The sequence below is a fragment of the Juglans regia genome, chromosome 4 (assembly GCF_001411555.2).
Source record: "Juglans regia cultivar Chandler chromosome 4, Walnut 2.0, whole genome shotgun sequence".
Lineage (NCBI taxonomy): Eukaryota > Viridiplantae > Streptophyta > Magnoliopsida > Fagales > Juglandaceae > Juglans > Juglans regia.
Window position 1 is genome coordinate 13,167,099 of NC_049904.1, and position 24,474 is coordinate 13,191,572.

A 24,474-nucleotide genomic window follows, 5' to 3' on the forward strand; every position below is an offset into this window, starting at 1 on the left:
TGTTTTAACCCCAAAACCGAAACATTATGGGTAAGAAAAATGGTGAAATTCGAAACACACATGTAAATCATACTAGGAAATAAATTAAAAGTGTAACACCCCGTATTTTAGTGTATTTTTATTTAAGGATTATTTTTATTTATTCAAAAAATTTATCCTCTTATTTTAAATTGGTTGGATTTTTAGTGAGTTTATTTCTATGATTTTAATTTGGTGAAAATTATTTTTATGTGCTTTTTTAATATTTATTTATTGTTATGCATTTAAATTACTTTTAATATTTAAATTAATTACTGTGAGATTTAATTATTTCAATTTGACTTTACTATTACGTTTAAATTATTTTATTTCACTAGCTGTTTTAAAATCGTTTCCGTTGGATCATTTTCGTGACCCAAGTTATGAGAATTGAACCTCATTTCTTTTTCCTCTATTTTTCTTTTCCTCCTTTTCTTTTCTCTTTCTTTTCTTTTTCCCCTTATTTCTCCTTCGGTTTCCGCTCTCCTACACACGACGCCCAGCCTCCCTCTCTCTTCTGTCTGATTTCTCCTCCACCCAGCCCGCCGCCGTGCGCCGCCCGTGACTAACACCGCCCCTTCCGTTCCCCTCCCCATCGGCCGGCGACCCTTCCCCGTAAATCTCAGCCCCTATCTCGCCGCCGTTAGCCTCCACACGCAACACCCTGCCGCGGCCTTCACTTCCTTCGCGCGCCGCCGTCGCACCATCATTGGCCACCATCTTCACACCACTTCATCCCCGAACTCTTGGCAACCCAATGGACCCAACCCCGGCTCCGATCCGTCACCGGTGAAGCACAACCAAGCCCATCTCCGATTTCGGCATTTTTGGCCTAAAAACACCCCTTGCGCCGCCACCCACGATAAACCACCACCACCATTGGCTTCACCGACCTCTCTAGGCCCTACCCTATCAAATTTGGGTCTTCGTTTGTCACCGTTGAAAAGTTGGTAATTGTGACCCACGGCCACAGTGTATTTTACACTGTGGTGTTGCTTAGACGTCGCCTTTTTCAACTTCGTGATCCTTCGGAAATTGCTATATTGCACTGTAAGTATTTCTCCAAAGAATTTTCGTAATTTAAATGTATTTTTGCACTAACATATTACACTGTATTTTTTTGACATGTCGGACTGAGTCCGAGGAGTTCGGGGGTCGGATGGAATTGTGATTGGAGTTGTTTGATTGTTTGATTGAATTGGTTATTGGTTGTTGATTGTTATGGATCAGTGTTGGTGCATGTATATATCAAATTACGAAAATTGGGTTTTCGTGTATTGCATTCATGTGCATGTGTGATTTGGAAAAGTTATGATTTCATGTGTGAGAAATTGGATTTGTTTGGATTGATTGATTTGAGAAAAAAAAAGGAAAGAGACTGTAAGGATGGTGGTAAGCAGGGACGGTGGTAGAGTCTCGCCTGTGATTCCCGCCTACGGTGCACGTGGTAGGGATGGTGGTTGTGTCCCGCCTATGATTCCCGCCTACAGTGCACGCGGTAGGGATGGTAGTAGAGTCCCGCCTGTGATTCCCGCCTACAGTGCTCTGTTATGTATCTATTGTGTGGAAAGAAACTGTAGGGATGGTGGTAAGCAGGGACGGTGGTTGTGTCCCGCCTGTGATTCCCGCCTACGGTGCACGCGGTAGGGATGGTGGTAAGCAGGGATGGTGGTTGTGTCCCGCCTGTGATTCCCACCTATGGTGCACGCGGTAGGGATGGTGGTAAGCATGGATGGTGGTAGAGTCCTGCCTGTGAGTCCCGCCTACAATGTCCGATAAATTGTTGAATTTTGTGTAAATCATTTTCTGGGAAAATGTTGGATTATATGTTTTGGCTAAAAATGGGATTTTGGCATGTGTTGAAATTAATCGTTTTCGGGAAAAATGATGTTTTGAGAGAAATGTATATTCTTTTTATGCATGCATGTTGGTCGCATTTAATGCATTTATATTACATTGTTATTTTGGGTTATACTTACCTGCGATACCGTTTTATGGTATCGCAACTTTTGATGCAGATGAGGATGATGAGTCTTAGGGTAGGTTTGGGGGGTGAGATGAGAATTTTGTGTTTTGTTTTGAAGTTTAAAATATTAAGTTTTAATATTATTATTGTTTTGGGATTTGAAAAATGTGTATTGAGATTTAAAAAAGTTGAATTGTTTATTATATTTTGTATGGGAATTTGAAAAAGGTGTAATGATGAGATGAGATGAGATAAGAATTTTATGTTTTGTTTGAGGTCCCAAACCTGCCCTTAGGCTTTGGCTCCATGGTGAGAGCGATCTGGGATTGCTCTCGTGCATCGATATTATTATCCTTGTCTTTTATATATATATCTTTTGTAATATATTTTGGGATGACTGTATAACTACTTTTTAAACCTTACTGATGTTTAAATTGTATTTAAATTTTGGTACTTAGTTGACTAATCCGCTGCGTTTTTATTGTACACTATTGCATGTACACACACTTGGCACTTTCGTTGGGATGTGTGACCGTGTTGTCATCATCCCAGCGTCTCGATTCCCGTGTTTTCCTTACATGGGGGTCGGGGGCGCCACAAAAAGTCTATTACCTTCAATATTTCACCCTTTGGAAGATGAAATTAAACTTTAGTTCCAAGCTTTGAGGCAAAACCGAAAATGCGTATAGAGAGAGTATACGCGTATGGCTTGGAAAGGATGAGAGAAAAATATTTTTCTTTTTCCCTTGCTATGAAGTCACAAGCTTGAAGGTGATGAGAGGAGCTTGCTTTCTTGAAGATGAAAAGGAAAGAGATAAAGGTGTGCATTGGCTTTGGCTTGCTTGGAAAGGAAGTGAGATTTTCTCTTTTCCTTGGGTGAGGACAGGTTAAGGGGAAGAAAGGGAATTGATTTTAACTCTTACCTTTTTGTGTAGCTTTGACCGACGGGTGCAAGGATGGAATGCCTTAGGATAGTTTTTATTTTTCTCTTCTCTCTTTTGTTGCCTTGACCGATGGGTGCAATAGCTTCCTTAGGAAGCTTATGGGTCAAAGGAAAGAAAAATGATTTTGTGGCTTGTCTTAGAAGCCTACGGGTGAAAAGGGTGGGAGGAATTTTTTACCTTGGTCAAAACTTATCACATAAGCTTGGGAGATGGATGGTGGAGATCTATCCACCTCAAGAATGTTTTTCACCTATCAATCTAATGGTAGAAAATAATTGGACCATTTCTTAATTAAAGAAAATTAAAGGGTTTAAGGGAAAATATTTCAAGTCATAAAAATAATACCCTTGATTTATTTCAATAAATCATATTTCAAAATAAAGCATACTCATCTTAAATAAAATAATTAAAATTAATAAAAATCTTAATCTCAAAATATTAAATTTAAGGAATTAATAAAATGACGTAAGGACCTACATAGTAGGACTCAGGTATTACACATATCGACTAGATCTACCGGTTGAAATGCAATGAGTGCATAATGTTTTTCATGTATCATCTTTAAAGAAAAGTTTCGGAGAAAGATGACCTGTAGTGATGGAGCCTAGTAGTATTTGACTTCGACCTAACTTATCTTACAAGGAATGGTCTGTGCAGATTGTGGATAGGAAGGAGCAAGAGCTAAGGAATCAAAAGATACCCTTAGTGAAAGTGCTCTGGAATAATCCAAATTTTTCGAAAGTGACTAGGGAAAGAGAGGATGTGATGAGGACTAACTACACTCATTTGTTTGTATCTTAGATTTGGGTTTTTGTGATAATTTTTTTGTGTATGACTGATTGTGCTTTGGTTTCTATTATATAAATTTTTGTTTGTCTTGATTGATCTCTTAGTGATGTTGTATGAACCTACCATACCAGGACATCGCACGAACTAGAAAAACCCCATGTATGTCTATGTCCTAATCAGCACAGATTAGGGAAAGACGAGAATGTAGTCACAGGAACCGATGGGAAAGAAAAGATCAAATGATGGCTGCTCACTAGCGATGGATGGAAAAGTTTGAGCATCATCACACCCATGTGATGGATGCAGATTTCCAAGGGAATGTTTTCCTACGATGAGCATTATCGCATGAAGAGTGACAACCCCTGCATGACCCGTTAGTATGGAAGGACAACAATAGAATCTTCTTGCTCAGACTTAATCAAGAAGCAGAGCCTGGTTGCACTACTGAAAATTGCACGAATAGATATACTCCTTTTGAGACCTCAGACACGTCTACGGATCGTATTGGTTTTTGCGAAGAGGATCAACCTATCGAAGACACCGAACTCGAAATAGAGCATAAATTGAATGAGATGCGGGTGAACATGTATTTTGACTATGATTTGGAAGTGATATTTTATTTTTTGCAAGATCCAGTGACAAGAGGAAAACGACGCACCACCCCCATCATCGTTTGAAGATTCTATGGCAGCTAGAGCTTGAGGTAAGAATCAAGGTTGTATTTGATGCCAATTATGTCATTAGTAATTACGGTGCAGATTTCGAGGACGACCTGGACTTTGCCAAGTCCCTGTTCATATTTTTACTTGGATATTATTTTAATTATTGGATAAGTGCTAGGAGTTAGAGGAATGCCTTGAGGTATGGTCTGTTTTGGACCTTAGAGTTCTAGGCTTAAAGAGCCCACAAGAGAAAGAAGAGGAAAAAGCCCACAAAGGCCCATGTGGATTTCGGCCAACTAGGATGGAATTAGGGTTTGGAAGCCCAAAGTTGATTTCTAAGGTTGGTGAAGGCGTCACATGGCATACGAAAAGCATTTTTGTTCTTTTCTAGAAACTCATCATTTGGAACCTAGAAAAGTAGTTAGTGTGACACTTGTCCAACATGCATAAGGTTCTAGAAGAAGTGAATGGAAGAAATAAAGGATGCGGCAATTAGATTAGGGCTTGCACGCCCACATGCAAGGCCCCATTTCTATAGTTGACACTAGTGCGTGAAGAGAGACCTTTGGAGTTCCAAGAGGATCTTGCTTGGGAAGAGAGAAAGGCATGCTCTACAAGAATTTTGGAGGAGCAAGAGAGAGAGGGGGGCGATGGCAATAGCATGGGGAGACTCAAGGGACACCTTGGGAATACCAGAGATCACTTGGGAAGATCTAGGGTTTCGGCCAACACAAGGGACACACACACTCAACTTGCCACATGGCAACCATGCACATGAGTAGAGTTATAAGGAAGATTAGGTTTTTGTGTTTTGACCTTTAAGCCACCAAATGCGTTGTACCTAGACAAATGAAGAAGGGTAAAATTGGAAGGTGAGGCAAGATAGGGTTTCAGTTTTTGAAGAGCCACACGCCACTTGTAAGAAGCAACCTTTGGTTTTCCAATACAATCCTATCATAAGGGAAAGGGAAGAGTCTTTTTGCCAAGTGTCAAGCATGCAATGGCGCTTGGATTTTTCATGGAGAGAAAGTTCCATATACGAGCATAGCCGAAAATCATGGAGGCCCTTTTGCTCAATTCTCAACATTCCTTCTAAGGATTTCGGCCACCACTACTTTTCTCTCTAGTTCTCACTCTTTCTCACCAACCAAACGCCACCATTCTCTTCACTATTTCGAAAATCACCAAGATTTCTCCCTCAACTTTTCTACTAGAGGAAGAGCACACAGAGGTAAGGATTGTGTGACGCACCCAAATTTATTTTGGGATCGGACGGATATTTGAAGCATCGAGACATGCAATACAAGATTACATGTCCCCGTTCAAGACATATAAGATGAAATGTTCCTAACATGCATCTAGCATTATGCAATATTTGTAGCGGATAATTTTTTTCTTTAGCAATACTATGCACCAAACTGAAAATATCTCAAATACTTAAAATATACTTAATACATAATGACATATTAAACAACTGAGATCACAAACTAGTCCAAAATGGTTGTGATCAAAATAGTACTGGAGATTCAACTCCATAGTGTAAGTAGTAATTTAAATTAAATACTATATTATCATCAAAGTCGCACCATCGCTTAGTCGACCGTTTCCAGTTGGTCGATTCATGGCTCTTCTTCAGATCCTGTAACAAGATCTACCATTCAGAGGAATGGTAGTTGGGACTATCATAGTGAAATTTGATTACAAATCTCAGCAAGTTAACAGAAAACCTCTACACAAGTTAATGATGCATGCATGGCAGTAAAATCATGAATGCATAATCAAAATCATAAGTAAGCATAACATAACTTGACATACAATATTTCCTAACTGACATAACTTAAATGAAACATGAACTGAACTTGACTTGTTTGACATGGACTTGATTTGAGACTTGACTTGACATGAACATGATCTGAGACTTGACTTAACATGAACTTGATCTCAGACTTGACTTAACATGAATTTGATCTGAGACTTGACTTAACTTCACCTTAGAATCTTGTTCTTTAACTGATTAAACTTAAATTTACAGGTGCAACATGGGTCCCCTAGAGCCATGTGTCCTTGTTGATTACCGCATCACAACACAGGTATCTACACTAGTTGTGAGTGTGTTGTATGTGCCACACTCACTGTGGACCCCATGCATCGTGTGCCACACTCACTGTGGGCCCCACAAGAACTGAAATGTGGCTCCATCGGCGTTAGTACGTGGCGCGCTCTGGTGACCAGCTAGTTAGGCTTCACTCGCTACCCATTGACAGTATTTTGTCAACTCAGAAAATTTCACACCTATTTAGACACTCCAGCGTGAACAAAAGAGTTTCACTAGGATATTATCCTATCCAAGCACTTAGGGTTGTGATTGACATGAATAACTTGATATGACTGTTCTCGAAATACACAAACTATATTCGAGACAAAATGTGACTAGAATACGAAATGACAAAAACCCTGACGTAACACAAATTACTTGAACGTAACTCGGAAGACATGACTTACTTGAGATAAAAACATTTCGTAACATGACATAACATGTAATAGACAATATTTCGTAACATGACATAACATATAATAGACAATATACTTAACATGGTATACTTGCAACAATAAATATTACATGACATGACATACATGTAACATATGGCATATTTAACATGACGTACTTGCAATGTATAACAATACGTGACAAAATCACTTGTGTAACAGATAAATAATTTGTGACAAAATAAATTTTGTGTAACAAATAAATATGTAATGACTTAGCATGGCACATATGATAGCACATACACATTAAACTAATAGTAAGTTAAAAACTAACTTACATCGGTCTTTGCATTTCTAAGCAAAATTCAAGCACGATCACAAGGAACTAAAACTAGTGATTTTTAAAAATTAGAACTTAATCACTAATAATTAGAAATATGGAAAAAATATTAACTTAGAGTAAATTACCATTTTACCCTCTACATGTGGAAAAATGACCATTTTACCTCTAACCTAAGGATTTTGCATCCTAACTCCAAAAGTCATCAAAAATTACATGAGGTATGGAAATTTTGTCCTAAACTCAAATATCAATTCAGAAAAATTTAAAACTAAACACAACCATGAAAACTCTATAGGGGCCGAAACATACATCAGCTATTTCCCTAGGTTTTTGTTGCAATTCTTTCAAATTTCAAAACTCATGATTAAACCAAAAAATTTCCTCAAATATACTCATAAAATATTCCTAAGAATAATCATGTTTTGAATCATGAACAAAAATAATCAAAATCACTTAAAACAATACTTGAAATTTTCGGTTTCTTTCTAAGTTCAAAAACAAATTTTTGTTTCTAAACTAGTTTTGATCAACCTTTTGCTCCATGAATTATAAAGATGTGATCTTCAAATCCAAACATCACATAGTTTAAAAAGGTGTCCTAAAACAGATCTAAGCTTTAAACGCAAGATCACATGGTTACAAATCAACCAAAACATGGATTTAGCTAAGAACATCAATTCTTTGACCTATCCAAATATCTCCATGCATAAAAATTCATATCTTTGAATATAACATGAAATATCCTCAAACTAAACTTCTAACATGTATATAAGAGGCTTAGGATCCTCCAATAAAATTATCAAAGTCATTGTAATAGGTTTAAATCACAAAAGATCCAGACTTTCTTAAAACATAAACTGTTTTTCCTCTTCCAGTTTCTAAGTTTCTTGATCTAAGAAAATATTTCATCAAAACTTTAATCATGCAACAAATTCTCAACCAATAATCATACACACATGTTAACAGTACTCCATAAAAATTTCGAACCAAGCTCTATCCATTAGCTTGGTCAAAAACTCCAAAATATAACACACTCTCTAATTTATCACCTAGAATGACCTTTCTTGGGTTTAAATGTAACAGCCCGCTAGAAATTCATTGGTGGAATTTCTATTGACTTTAGGAATCTCGTGAAAACCCCATAAGTTTTTACGAATCGACCAATCGCATAGGTTTTAGTTTGTCAACATAGTCAGTGTTATCACTCACTATGGTGCTAGTAATATGAGTTTAATTATTTGAGGTAGTTAGAAGTGTCAGAATGCGTTATGGTCTACGCCATTAGACTCAGAGGATTATTTAAGATTTTAGGGCGCAATAACTTATTTTCATAATTCCGGACGAAACGTCTGTTGAAAATTGTGAAATTATTTTTAGGGACACTTCGGGGTTGAATTTCGTTAAACGATTTTCACTATAAGTTAATATGAATATTTAGAATTTTTTAGTACTAAGTTTATTATGTATTTTTTTGGAGTGAATAGTAACCTCGTTAAGCGCACCCATTGCAGTGTTTTCAAAATCACAATGTGGAATGTCCAAATTAGGTTAGAGAAGTTTTATTTAGACACTTGGCAAGATTTTAGCCACACTTAGTGAATGACATTAGACACTTGACACAAAGTAGAACCATTAGATAGATTTGTGAAGGAATCAAGGTGTGAGATCATGCCACCTAAGCAAAATTGTGTTTCATCTGTTCAGCCAAATTGTGCCAGACCAAAGAGGGTTTCAACCCTAGCAAAACCCTAAATGATTGGAATCCAATTGAAACCCCAAAAGCTTGGTTGAAACCAAAACCCTAAATGGTTTTCCCAAACCCTAAAGTTGGCCTCCAAACCCTTTTTAATCCGATTTCTAGCATTGTGTTTAATCACTTGATTAAATCACTTCCACATGCTATTAATTAATCAAATCCTTGTTATGACATCATTATTCAACCTTTTAAACCTTGGGAATTTGATTGGGCCAAGAAAAATTGATTTTGGGCTTGATAGCATCTCAAACCCTAACCAAACCCCCTTTAAACCCCAAATTGAAGCCCACTTGGTGGGGCCCACCAAGGCCCACGAAATTGGCCACCTTGGCAAAGCTTCTTGGAGAAGTTTCCTCCCCCACATGGCAGACCATCCACTGCCATTGGCTGCACCCAATAGTACCTTGATGTGAAGGAGAAATCCACTCCATCAACCTCCATCTTTCACAGCTACTGCAAGCAGTCTCTGCCCCCCTCTATTCTCCACTTTATGTCATATATCCACCTCCAATCAAGGGTCATTCAAGCCCATAACTTCTCCCTCTAGAAGTCTAAAGTCGTGCAACACATACTTCTCTCCATTTTATCACTTCTTTTTCCCGTTCTTAGAGAGAAACCCAAAAGAGCTCTCTCGGGCAGATTTCTGGGACTTTTTGCGTGGCCATTTACGACCCTTTGTAAGTATTTTCGCACGATGATTCCTTCACATAAGTTGTTCGTCTTTGAGTCTAGTTTCCGTGGATATATTTTTAACCATGGAAAGGTCATTCTGGGCGTGAAACTAGAGAGTATGTTATGTTTTGGAAGTTTTGACCAAGCTAATGGACTTGTCTTGGTCCTAAAATTTTATGGAGTGTTGTTAACATGTGTTTATGAATGTTCATTGAGGTTTTGTTGCATGAATAAAGCTTTTGATGATAGATTTGCTTAGAGTTAGAAACTTGAGAACTGGAAGTGGAAAAACAGTTTCTGTTTGGTGAAAATTTGAATATTTCGTGGTTTAATCTTATTCCAAAGGCTTTGATATTTTTATATGATGATCCTAAGCCTCTTATATACATGTTAGGATGTTATTTCGAAAATATTTAGTATTATTTTTAAAGATATGATTTTCTATGCAAGAAGATTTCGGTTAGGCCTAAACTTTGATGTTTTTGAGTTAGATCCATGTTTTATTAAATTTTAGCCATGTGATTTTAAGTTTGATGGTTGGATCTTCTTTAGGACACATTTTTAAACCATGTGATGTGTTAGTTTGAAGATCACATGTCTTTAAGCCATGGATCAAGAGATTGATCATAGTTAGTTGGGAAAATCAGTTTCTGTTTTGGACTAAGTTTAAAACCAAAAACTCCAAGTGTTGTTTTGTGTTTTTTGGTGAGTTTTGTTTGATGTTTTAAAGCATGTTTGATCTTAGGATGATGTTATGAATATGTTAGAAGTAAGATTTGATTTTTTGGAATTCTTGGAGATGTTTTTATTAAGGTCAAAACTTGTGATTTAAGGTTTACTTTTTGTTAAAAAGTTTGGGTCTTTTTACAAAAAGTTTGGTATTGATAATTAGCTTTTTCTTAATGGATAGTTTTAAGGGTGTTTTTAAACTTAGGATAGGAAGATCTTTGTTACAAGATTTTGGTTTATTCATGAGTTTTGGAACTTGAAAGAATTATAACCAAAATAAGACAAATGGCCTTTGTAGGTTTCGGCCATAGTGAGTTTTTCATAGTTGTGATTGGTTTTAAATTTTTCTGAGTTGAGATTTGAGTTTGGGACAAAATTTACATGAGAAATGTAAATTTTGATAATTTTTTGGAATTAGGATATCAAATCCTTAAGTTAGGGGGTAAAATGGTCATTTGCCCACATGTAGAGGGAAAAATGGTCATTTTACTCTAAGTTGTCTCTTTTCACATTTCTAATTGTTAGTAATTAATTTCTAACTTTTAGAATAACCTTTTACAGTTCCTCGTGTTTTGCGCTTTATTCTAGTAGAACGCGACGATCGAGGTAAGTTAGCTTTTAACTTACTATCAGTTTAATGTGTATGAGTGCAAGTAAGGGAACTAAATTGTATGTATGCATGTTATCATATGTGCCATGCCAAGTCATTACATATTTATCTGTTACACAGAATTTATTCTGTCATGAATTATTCATCTGTTACAAAAGATATTCTATCACGTATTCCTATACATTGCAAGCATGTCATGTTAAGTTAAGTATGCCATTTGTTACATGTATTTCATGTCATGTAAGATTCACTGTCACTTGTTACACCATGTTATGAAATGTTGTCTGTTATATGGTATGCCATGTTACGAAATGTTGCATATTACATGTATGCCATGTTATGAAATGTATTCTGTTACATTTATGTCTTGAAATATGTCATGTCTGTCATCTTATGTTCATGTCATGTTATGCTACGTCAGGACTTTTATGTCACGATCATGTTACGTCACGTTACGAAATGTCATGTATGCCAATTAAGTTATTCATGTCAATCACGACCCTAAGTGCTAGGATGGGGTAGTGGAACTCCTTTGTTCACGTTGGAGTGTCTAAATAGGTGTGAAATTCCCTGGGTTGACAAAGTACAGTCAACGGGTTGTGAATGGGGCCTAATTAGCTGGTCACCGGAGCGCGCCAGGCACTAACACTGATGGTGCCACACATTATGTTACGTGTGTCCACAGCAAGTGTGACACAAACAAATAAGCCATGGGGCCACAACAACTGTGGAGCATGAAGCATGGGGCCACAACAACTGTGGAGCATACACTACGTGAGACACAACAATTGTGACACGTAGAATACGTGGGGCCACAACAACTGTGGAGTACGTATTAACGCACTCACAGCTGGTATAGAAACCTGTGATGTGATGCGGTAATCGGCAGGGACACACGGCTCAAGGGGACCTGTGTAGCACCCATATGGTCACTTTAATGATTAAGTCTATTGAATAAGATTTCAAGTTCATATATTTCACGTTCAAGTCATGTTTCAAGTTCACGTTATGTTACGTTCAAGTTTACGTTCACGCAATCATGGTAATCCCATGAGACAAGAATATGTTTCAAGTTCATGTTATGTTATGTTCACATTTACGTTATGTTCCAAGTTCACATTTATGTTATGTCATGCTCAAGTTTATGTTCAAATTATGCATGTTCACGTTCATGTTATGTTTTAAGTCCATGTTATATTTCAAGTTCACGTCCATGCTATGTTTCAAGTCACGTTCATGCTAAGCTTCAGTTTCAGTTTAAGTTATGCTAGTTATGTTATGTTGTATGTCAAGTTATGCTATGATTACTTATGATTTGATTATGCATTCATGCTTTTACTGCCATGCATGCATCATTAACCTGTGTGGAAGTTTTCCGTTAACTTGCTGAGATTTGTAATCAAATCTCACTATGGTAGTCCCAACTACCATTCCCCCCGAATGGTAGATTTTGTTATAGGATCTGAAGGAGAACCGGGAATCGACTAACTGGAAACGGCCGAATAAGGATGGTGCGACGTAGATGGTATTACAATAGTTATCTCAGATTACTACTTGTATTGGTGGAGTTCAATCTCCAGCACTCTTTTGATCACAACCTTATGGACTATTATTGTGATCTTAGTTGTTTAGTATGTTGTTAAGTATGGAGTATGTTTTAAGTATTTGGGATATTTTAGTTTGGTGCATAGTATTGCTAAAAAAAAAAATTATCCGCTGCGAATATTGCATAATGCTAGATGCATGTTAGGAATATTGCATCTTATATGTCATGAACAGGGGCAGGTAACCTTGTGTTGTATGTCTCGACACTTCAAATGTCCGTCCGATCCCAAGCGGAATTTGCGGGCGTCACATTAAACAACATTTTATTGATCAAACAATCTTCAAATGTATCTATGTAAAGTTGAATCACAAAGAAACAACTTTCCTGAAGGGAACTTTGTGAGAATACACTTACAAAAGCTTTGAATCAAGCGTGCAAGCTTGCAAAAAAACTCAGAAAAGCGGCCCAAGAATGTCTTTTGTATTCTTACAAAGAAAAGTGTAAAGAAGATATGATTTGTGTGGTAAGTGGGCTGGAGGGCTTCTTACACAAGTTATGGAAGATAATAAGGCTGAAATTTCAGAAGCTTGAGTAATGGTCTTTTCTACCCAATATAGCATACAAAAATCAGCTCAAGATATTTCCTCTAGGTGGAGTCTAGAAATGGAAAGAGTGAGATGGCCTTGTAGCCCTTCACTTCAAGTACCCTCTAGGCCCTCTTGATCAAATATGATCAGCCATGTGGGGGTGCAATTACTTAACTAATAAGGTATCCAAATTCGTGGGCCTTAATGGGCCTGAATTGAATGAGCCTAAATTTCGGGTTTTAAGAGGGTTTGGGTTGCTATCAAGCCCAAATCCAATTTCTCTTGGCCCAACCAAATATCCAAGTTTAAAAAGGTTGGATAATTATGTCAAAACATAAATTTGAAGGATTATTAGCATGTGGAATAAATTTAATCAAGTGATTAAACACAATGCTAGAAACCGATTCAGTTAGGGTTCGGATGTCAACTTTAGGGTTACGATAAAATCGTTTAGGATTTTGGTTTCAACTATCCTTTTGGGTTCTTAGTTGGATTACAACCATTTAGGGTTTTACTATGGTGTAAATCCTCATTGTTTGGTACAATTTGATTAGTCGGATGGAATAGGATTTTTGCATAGGTTGCATGATCTCACACCTTGATTCCTTTAAATCCATCAAATGTTCCTCATGGTTAAAATATCTTGTTAAGTGTCCAAAAAAAACTTATCTAACCTAATTTGGACATTCCACACTATGATTTTAAAAATGCTGCACTTGGTGCGCTTATCGAGATTACTATTCACTCTAAAAAAGTGCATAATAAACTTAGTACTGAAAAATCCTAAATATTCTTATTGACCTAGAGTGAAAATCATTTATCGAAATTCAACCCCGAAGTGCCCCTAAAAATAATTTCTTTGTTTCGAATAGGTGTTTCGTCCGAAAATATGAAAATGAACTTATCACGCCATAAGATCCTAAGTGATCAAATAAGTCTAATGGCGCAGACCATAATGCATTTTGACACTTCTAACTACCGTAAATAATTAAAATTGCACTTCTGACATTATAGTGAGTGATAATACTAATTATGTTGACAGACTAAAATCTATGCGATTGGTCGATTCATGAAAACTTATGGGGTTTTTATGAGGTGCCTAAAGCCAATAGAAATTATACAAGTGAATTTCTAGCAGGCTGTTACATATTGTTTCACTTTTCTTGCTACACCATACACGGTCAAAGAGAAAGAACCCACATAAATGTTTCGGTTTAAGGTTTATTTCACATGAACACCCACTTTCACTCTAGAAACTAGGGTTTTTCTTCAAGGAAAGAAGGATCTTGAAATATTCTTCCTGTTTTAAGCACATAAACACGAGGTCTAGAGTAAATGAAGGCCACGACCACCACTTGGAAGAAAGGCTAGGGTGTTATCCTTTGAGGGTTTCGGATTCTAGGGTTTTTCCATGGGAAAGCGTTTTCGAAAACCTTAGACACTCACACTCACCCTTATTTTGAGATTAAGGTTTCTCTAGTCATTTTCTAATATGTCTTGATATATGTTTTTCAGATTTTGCTATTTTATACGTTGGAGTTTTGTAAGTAAACTTCCAACTTACTTTTGATAACACTTGTATATATTTCGTGAACTCTTGTTTGTTTATGATTACTTGAATCTTGTTACCTTGTTATATAATATATATATATATATGCTCAATTTTGATGAACGGATGAGATGCCATGTTTTCATATGATGGTTTGTTGAAATATATTTCGAATATGTTATGTTAAGGTTTCAGTTTTGACATGTATATGTGCTATGCATGCTTTTTTTTATATATGAATGTGTAGAAGTATGAGTATATGTGTTGTGATGATGAAAATCCATGTTTGGAGGACTTGTATGAGTCGGCCAAGGCTATATCAAGGGTATACAAATCTGTTTTGTATATTGGCAAGTATGCTTTGACTATGCTTACGTGTATTCGTCATATGATTGCATGTTCTAATATTTTCAAGCCTTATTGTGAGATGCATGTTACTAATTGGGCTACATGTTTCGATTTTTACATGTTGCCTGAGTATGACAAAGTGTAGCATCATGTGTACATGTCTCATGCATTTGAGTCTATGTTTTTCAAAAAGAAAAAGTTCAAAGTGTTTTATCACGACCCCAAATGCTAGGATGGAGAAATGCCCTAGTGGAACTCCCTGTCCACTCTGTAGTGTTTAAAGTCGAGTGGAGACCCTTGGCCAAATGCTAGGACGGGGAAGTACAGTCGACGGGCCTCGAATGGTTCCTTATGGAAAAGATACCGAAGTGAGGTTGCACCTAAAGCTAGTGGGTGTCACACAGTGAAGACGGAATAAGCGAACTGTTGTGAAAGAATATGTTTATGTTATGACATAGTCACCTCGATCAAGTGGATCATTGGTTGATGCGGTAACTGGCGGGGAACACACAGTACTTAGGGGAGCCGTGAGGTATCCAACCATGTGAATTATGAAATCAATAAGGCATTTGAGCTCCATGTTATGATATAATATGATATGCCATGATATATTATGTTATGTTATGCCATGATAAGTTATGAGATAATATGAAATGACACGAAAGAATGTGACATGATCGCAACATGATATGTTATGAAATGATAAGAATGTCATGATATGTTATGATAAGAACAAGGACCCGAGCTCAAATGATATGAACATGTGTTAAGAGTCTAAAAATGTGAAAAGATGTTTTATAAAAAAAGTCTATGCTGCATATGTCAAAGTTTTACGTCAAAGTACATGTCCATGCATTCATTTGTGGTTTACTTTTATATGCTTGTGATATCTGAAGTATGTTGACTATTTGCTTGCTGAAACTTCTCGAAATCTCACTGTGGTAGTTTTCATTATCATTCCCCCACCCGAAATGGTAGAAATTGTTACAGGTTTAGACGACCATGACGAAACACAGGAGGACGGTACTCCCGACCATTGAGGAGGTGCCCAAAATCAATGAGAGCTTGATGGAGCCCTCTTTATTGGATAGGATAGAGAATGCCGATCGGCTCATTACCGAGGCATTACAGCTCATTGAAGAGATGAAGAGGTTAAAGAATCGGAACAAGGACCGATTTTTGGAGAAAAGGAAGAAGCCAGACTAAGATGTATTTTTTGGAAAAAGGGACCATGGAAAATAGTAGTAGAAAAAGAAATGGCTTAAGGATTTTTTTGTGAAATTAGTTTTTGATGGTCCCTTGTTTTGGGAGTCTTTTGAAACAATTATCTATTTTGGGAGTACTTGAATAAAAATTAAAATTTTGGGATGCTTACATTCGGTATATGATTATTACATTACCACAGGCCCTATGTAGTTAAAAGAATTTTTCAAATCCCAAGCAGGGACTGGGGGCGTCACAGTTTATGAGATAGGGCTTGAACTCCTCATTCATCAGCTCTTGGAAGGTGACAAGAGCATTAGTGACCCAAATGGCATCACTAAAATTCATAATAACCCTCATGGGTCCTAAATACAGTCTTAGGCACATCTTCATTCTTCACCCTGATCTGGTGGTACCAAGATCTTAAATCTAGCTTTGAAAAAATTTGTGCCCCAAATAATGCATCAAGCAATTCATCAATTACAGGGATAGGAAAATTACCTTTGATAGTTTCCTAATTTAAAGCCCTGTAATCAACGCACATTTTTCAACTTCCATCACTTTTTCTCACCAAAAGAACTGGAGAAGAAAAGGGTCTTTGACTGGATTTTATAACTTTTGATTTCAAAAGATTTTGGACAATTCTTTTCTATCTCAATTTCTAATAAAAAGGGTACCTATATGGTTGAAGTAAGATAGGTTGAGTTCCATTCTTTAATGGGATTTGATGATCACAAGACCTTGTAGGTGGCAATCCAGTGGGTTCCTCAAAAGTCCCTTCAAACTCTTTCAACCGTTCAGAAATTTCCAACTGAGTAGTGTTGCTAGTCTCACTGACTTCTTCTGTACATAGTAGCTATATAAATCAACCTTGTTTTCTTATTGAAGAAGGCCTTAAGAATTGGTCCCCTTCCTCCATAGATGACTCACCAATATTAAGACCTTGCAAAAGTATATCTCTTCCCTTTATCTAAAACAGCATGGTCATTCTCATAAAATCTCAAATAATAGGGCCAAGTGTCTTCAACCACTACACCCCAAGGACCAAATCACATCCCCCCAATGTCAATAGATGGAAAGTATCAGGAAATTTATTGCCTTGGACCTTAATCTAAGACTCTTCATATCTTCCAATACTTATCAACTTCTTCCCATTTGCTACTTTAACCTGCAAGGGAATACCTTCATAAACCTTTAACTTCGCCGACTTTGCTACTTGAGAATCCAAAAAATTGTGAGTGCTTCCTGAGTTGATCAAAATCACTACAAATTGAGCCCCAATAACTCCTAACAATCTCATGGTATTGGACCTAGAAGACCCTGAGATGGCATGAATAGACACTTCCAAGCCCTCATCTTGTTCTTCAATCACAACACCTTTTGAACCAACCCCAATTACATTGTTTGCATTTTTCATGATTCTCAGCCTGTAAGAGATACACTTTAGGACTCTTGCACACAAGTGCAGGATTCCACTTCCCCTCGCAATGATTACATAAGTATTTTCTTATTTTTTTTCATCCATTTGCATTGAGGAAACTCCTTTACTCTGAAAAATACTCCTTTCATTACCCATTGCAAGATTGTCCACTGAATTCCGATTCTGACTATCACCCATTTCCCCAATTGATTTCAAAGCTCTTCTTGAACTCCCCACATATTCCTCCTTGATCTTTACTAGGCCCAAAGGCAGCACTGAAACTCACATGATTTAGCATTCTAATTGGTAGCCTGATCTCATCCCTCAAGCCACTCAAGATGCAACTCAACTTATGCTTAGCTGAGAGTCCTTTTATCCTATTAAACAAACGCTCAAGTTGGGCTTTATACACTACCACCGTTAATGTTTGTTTGAGCCTAGTCAAGGCTTTCATGGAATCATCATATGTTGTTAGCCCAAATCTAGTAAGGCTTGACCAAATGATTCCCAACTGATAGACTGCCTCCCTCAGCTGCATCTTGATACCAAATCAGTTCTTCTCCTTTCACATGGTAAGAGGCTATCAAAAGCCTTTGGATAGGAGGAGTTCGATGGTATTGGGTTCGCTTTGAAAATCCTACTAGATGGCTTACTCCCATCAAAATGGGAAAAATCCTATCTTACACCTCTGGGTGAAATTCCTCTATCATCTTGAACATTCACTCTAGGTTCTAGCATATCTCCCCTAGGTGAAATCTATCAGCCCTAGGTGAAATCATGAGACTATTCTGAATCAAAGTTCTAATATTGCCTGTCATTTGGTCTAACCTTTTTGTGATGACATGTATTGACTGCTGCTAATCTTCCAGTTGCCTCTAATTGTTCTCTTGTTGTGCCTTCAATGCCTTCAATCTAGTAGCCTAAGTGCCTTCTGTAATAGCCCGCCAGAAATTTAGTGGAAGAATTTTTCTTGTTTTTAGGATCATCGTGAAAATCCTGAAAATGTCTCAAGAATCGAGCAATCACGTAGAATTGAATATGTCAACATAGTCATTTTCTGGCCCACTTAGGTGTCAGAAATGCAATTTAATTTATTTGTGGTACTTAGAAATGTGAGAATGAGAAATGGTCTACGACATTAGTCTCAAATGAATATTTAGAATTTTACGGCGCATTAAAACAATTTTTGTTTTCCGAACAACTATTTGAAAACACATTTTGATTTGTTCGAGACACTTAGGCTTTGAATTTCATGAAATGAAGTACGCTCCTAGTTTCTTTGGATTATTTAGGATTTTATGGTGTAAAGTTATTTTCATCATTTTAGGAGTGAATAGTGACTCATGTGTAAGTGTCATATGGCATGCAGTCTAGCTGTTTTCAAATCACAGTGTGAAATGTCCAAATCAGTCTAGAGAAGTTTTATTTGGATACTTGGAAAGATCTCAGCCACACTTGGTAAATAGTACAGGGCACTTGGCACCAAGAGGAACTATGAGATAGAAGTGTGAAAGAAAATCAAGTTTTGTGATCATGCCACCTAAGCCAAACACTATTCCATCCAACTATCCAATTTGTGTCAAACCAAATAGGGTTTTAACCGAAGTGAAACCCCATATAGTTGGAATCCAGTTGGAATCCCAAATGCCATGTGGAAGCCGAAACCCTAAATGGGGTCCCAAACTCCTATTGGTTACCTCAATCCCCAAGTGTTGGCTGGTTGTAGCTTAGTGTTTAATCACTTAATTAAACCACTTTCACATGCTATTAACCGCTCAAATTCATGTCATTACACCCTCATTCATTCTTTTATATCATAGTATTTCAATTGGGTCAAGAAAAATTAGATTTGGGCTCATTAGAAACCCAAACCCCATTGAAACCCCAAATGTGGCCCATTCGGTTAAGGCTCATTAAGGCTCACAAAATTACACCACCAAGACAAAGCTTGTAGATGAAGTTTTCCCCTACCATTAGTGTCCTTTCACTGCCCAAGTTAGCCCCAAATAGTGGCTGGTGGGAACGTCAAGAGTCACATCACTACCTTCCTCTCACATGGCAGCAGGCTAAAAAACCATGGGCTGTGTGGCACTTGGTTTTGCTTTTGGTTTTCCTGACACTACATCACCCAAAAGTCACTTCCACATCTCCTATAAATCCCTCATGTAGTGTTACTCTTGTCCATGGCCATTTCAGTAATCTTTTGTGACTTTAGAAACACTTTCTTGGAGAGCAATCCTGAGGAACTCTAGGATAGCTTTTATGGCCTATATTTCTTGAAATTTTTGAAACTTTTTTAAGTGGATTCTCATGATGCTAGCTTCACATAAGCTGTTCCTATTTTTGTTTAGTTTCTGTCATAGACCTTTACTGGGTGAAAAGTTTGTTTAAGCATGCAAAGGTCAATCTGGACGATAAACTGGACAATGTATGATTTTTTTTTATTTTTTTTTTACGATGTTCTTGACAAGATCTTGGTCTGATCTCTTTATGGCTTTTAGTAAAATTCTAATATACAATTTGGATGAAGATTCGATGCATGTTATGAGTTTTTTATAAGAGTTTTGCATAGATCCAAAAAGTTGAAAACTAAGAGTATCAAAACAGTTTTTGTTTTGGGAAAGTTTAGATCTTTTGTTATGAAAGCATGCCCCCAACGACTTTGATATTCACATATGTTACTCTTAGGACTTTGATATATGTGTTATAATATTTTTTTTGAAGATTTATGATTTTAATCATGAAGATATGAGTTTTTATGAATGCAAAGGTCCAGTTAGGTCTTGTAATGGAGGCTCACGGATGGATCAATGTTTTTGTACAATTTTGGCCATGTGATCTTAGGTTTGATACTTAGATTTATTTTAGGACTTGAATATTAAACATATGAGATTACTTCATGGAAGTTTCGGATCTAATATTTGATCAAAAATCAAATCACACAATACTCGGTTTTGGAGAATAGGTGCATACCTATTGTGTTGAGTATGATTTTGTAAATTTTTGTGATTTTGGTTTAACTATTCAAAGCATGATTGCTATTAGAAATGTCTTATGAACATATTGAGATTATGTTAATGAACTTTTGGAGTTCTTGGAATTGTTTGAAAAGGGATAGACCATGAACATCAAGGGTGGTTCTTTGAGGTCAAAATACTTGAAGTTTTGATATGAAGGAAGTTGTTTTTTTTTAATGTAAGTTTTTGGTGTTTGTTCTAGCATGTTATTAAAGCATAGGATATTATTTATATGTTGTATGTTTCAGTTTTAGTATGAAAGATAGGGTTTAAAAGAATTGCAACAAAAGTCAAGAGTTTAGCATGTTTCATGTTTCGGCCCATGCTTGGTTCACATGCTTGTATTGTGTTTTAAAATTTTCACATTAAATATTTGGATTTAGGATAAATTTTATATGAGAAATTTAAATTTTAGTGAGTTTTGGAGTTAGGATGTGAGATCTTTAAGTTAGGGGGTAAAATGATCATTTTCCCACAAGTAGGGGTAAAATGGTAATTTTACTTTAAGTCAGTATTTTTATGTTTCTAAGTTTGTTAATGAGATTTTTTTAATGTTTAGAAATATCACCTTACAGTTTCTTTTAATTCATCACGCTACGTTCACAGTAAGTTAGCCTCTAGCTTACGTTCAGGATACTTATTATATGTATGATGATAAGAAACCAACATCCATGTTTATTATACTTATTATAAATGTCATAATTATGCCGTGCTACAATTTATTTCAAATATATGTTTATGTATGGGTAAGTTAGCCTTTAACTTACTGTCAGGATATTGTATATGTGTGTTGGTAAGAGAACAATTATTCATGTTCTTATGTTTTTGTACATGTCACATTATGCTACGTCGCGAAATATTTATTTGTTACACATTATGCAACATCATGAAATGTTTATTTGTTACACATTATGCTACGTCATGAAATGTTTATCTGTTATACATTATGGTATGTCACAAAATGTTTATATGTTACGCTTTATGCTATATCACAAAATATTTATCTGTTACACATTATGTTATATTATGAAAAGCTTATTTATTACACGATACACCATGTCACAAAATATTTATTTCATGTTATACCATGTCATTCATCACACGGTCACGTTATGCTATGTTATGTTATCTGTCATTTTGTTTCACGTCACATTACGTCATGTCACAAACTGGAGTTTGTCATGAAAAATAGTATTTTCAAGTCAGCTGAGTCTTTTATGTTTATCACGACTCAAGTGCTAGGATGGGCTATTATCCTAGTGGAACTCTATTGTTTCCACTGGAGTGTCTAAACTAGTGTGAAGTTTCCTAAGTTGACAAAGTATCATCAACAGGCTTTGAATGGGGCCTAAGTAACTAGTTGCCAGAGCGAAGTTAGGCTCCAATGCTGATGGTACCAACAACAGTTCACGGTAATGTTATATGCACTCGTGTAGATGCAGACACCTATCACGGGATGCGTACATTACGTACTTGAAGCGGGTGCAGATACCATGTGGTGTGATGTGTATATTAACGTACTCACAACTAGTGTGGATACCAATGATATGATGTGGTATTGGCAAGGGCACATGACTCAAGGGGATCTGTGTAGCATCCACAATTCATGTTTAATCAATCAATTAACATGGGAACAAGATTCCAAGTTCATGTTCAATTTCAAGTTCAGTTTAGATTCAGTTCACGTCAAGTCACGTTATTTCACGTACAGACCAAGTTCACGTCATGTCAGTACAAGTTCATGTAAGTTCAAGTCATGTCAGTACTTGTCATCCTATTTGCTGACTTATGTCACACTATTCATGTTCACCTTAGCATGTCTTTTACTCTCAATCATGCATCTTTATACTATTAGTAAATTATTTGTCAACTTACTGAGATTTGTAATCAAATCTCATTTGGTAGTCCCAACTACCATTCCACTCAGAATGGTAGATCATATGTCACGATTGGAAGACATGACCGATGATCGACTGGAGGAGGTCGACTAGGCGTCAATGCCATGACTCAGAGCTTATAGCCTCGATGCTCCAATTCATCAATAGTATGATGACTTCCTTAGCCGAGTTGCATGAGCTACTCGAAGGATTAGCCTAGTATATTTTTAGTAGCATCTACATGTATTTAAGGAGCATTATCTCTAGTACTCATATCGTTACAAATTTCTGGACATAGACTATAAATTTTTGAACATCTGTTATGTGAATTTTATGAAGCATGCTTATGTTTTTTGGATATGTTACTTCTAGTATATAGCATTTCTAAAAAAAATTATTCACTGCAAATATTGCATATTATTATATGCATGCTATGTGCATTGCATCTTTATTTGACATGAACGGGGCAGGTAACCTTGTATTGCATATGCCGATGCTTCAGAGTCCACCAAATCCCAAGCAAAAATCTGGGGACATCACACCTTCCGCCATGAGAGGATCTTTCCTATAACTGTTAAGAGATTTCAGGGTTGCAAGAAAATCTAGAACGAAGTAAAGAAGAATAATGGAATCAAGAAACACACTAATGGATTTTATTTAGAGGTAAAATCCCACCTCCAAGAATTACAACAAGCAAGTTCTTCCAAATACAGTTCATTCCTTCCTTCCGGCTATTTATACACAATGGAAAGTACAAAGTGCACTATATGACTTATTACAAACAAGGAACAAAACGCACCATATGACTTATTAAAAAAACTCTCCATTTCATTAACTCCCAAAACCTAGCCTATCAATTACATTAAACATCCCGATTTATTAAAAGTCAACGCACCGTTTTGAACTCTTATTATTTCTTCCCTCCTTAATCACGATTTCCTCCACTCTTTGCTACAATTCACATTATACACCTAACACTAAACGAGCCATAAATTTCTTCTCCAATTGATGTGTTGATTATTTCCAAAAATCAATGATTTAAGTTTTTAAGTGTGCAAAAGATGATCTTCCATGCGGGTAACAAAAAAGATAATAGAAGAAATGTTACCTAGTGGGAACTCACTACAACAAATATGGTCTTTTCCCACCAATATTTTTCCCATGATATACATTCGTGGCAAATACTTAGCTGATGACATGAACACGATTTGTGGAAAAAAGTGTTTTTGCGGCGAAACAATATTTTTAAGGTGATTTTATTTTGCCGCAAATAATCTTAGTTGAAATATGTGTCTTCCGTGTGTTATTAGTTTTGCGACGAGGTTATTAGTTTTTTATTTATCGCTGCAAATAACTTACTTGAAATATTTTATGCTATTAGATTTTTACGACGATAATAAACCGCCGCAAAAGGTAATAAATTTAAAACCATTCTATTCCCCCTTCTTCCTTTCTTCCCCTCTCTCTCCCCTCCCTCCCCCTTACAGCCAATGGAACCCCTCCCCTCTTCCCTCTCTTCTCCTTTGGCCACAGCCACCCGCCGGCCACCACTGCAGCGCCATGCTACCACCACCTCACTAGCGACCACCCATCGTCAAACCCAGCCTGCCCACAATGCCTCTCTCTCTTCCTCTCCTCCTCCCCCGAAACGAGCCTCATTTCCGCTCGGCTTCTCCACGTTGCCATCGCCACGACCACCACCTCCTCTCCCTTAGGTCCTCCATGCCCAGCCTGAGGCCTCCCCCTCTCTCCCTGATTTGGTTTGACCACCCACACGACATCTTAAGGTAGACTATTGTTGTATTGTCCCTATTTTATTGTTATGTACCTGTCGTTATGTATCAATTGAAAAGTAATTTTAGTTAAATATGTGATTAGCTTACTCCTTATTTCAGTTCTTATTGTGCTAGATTTTGTTGTAATGATGGCTTGTGCTCTGATAATGATGTTC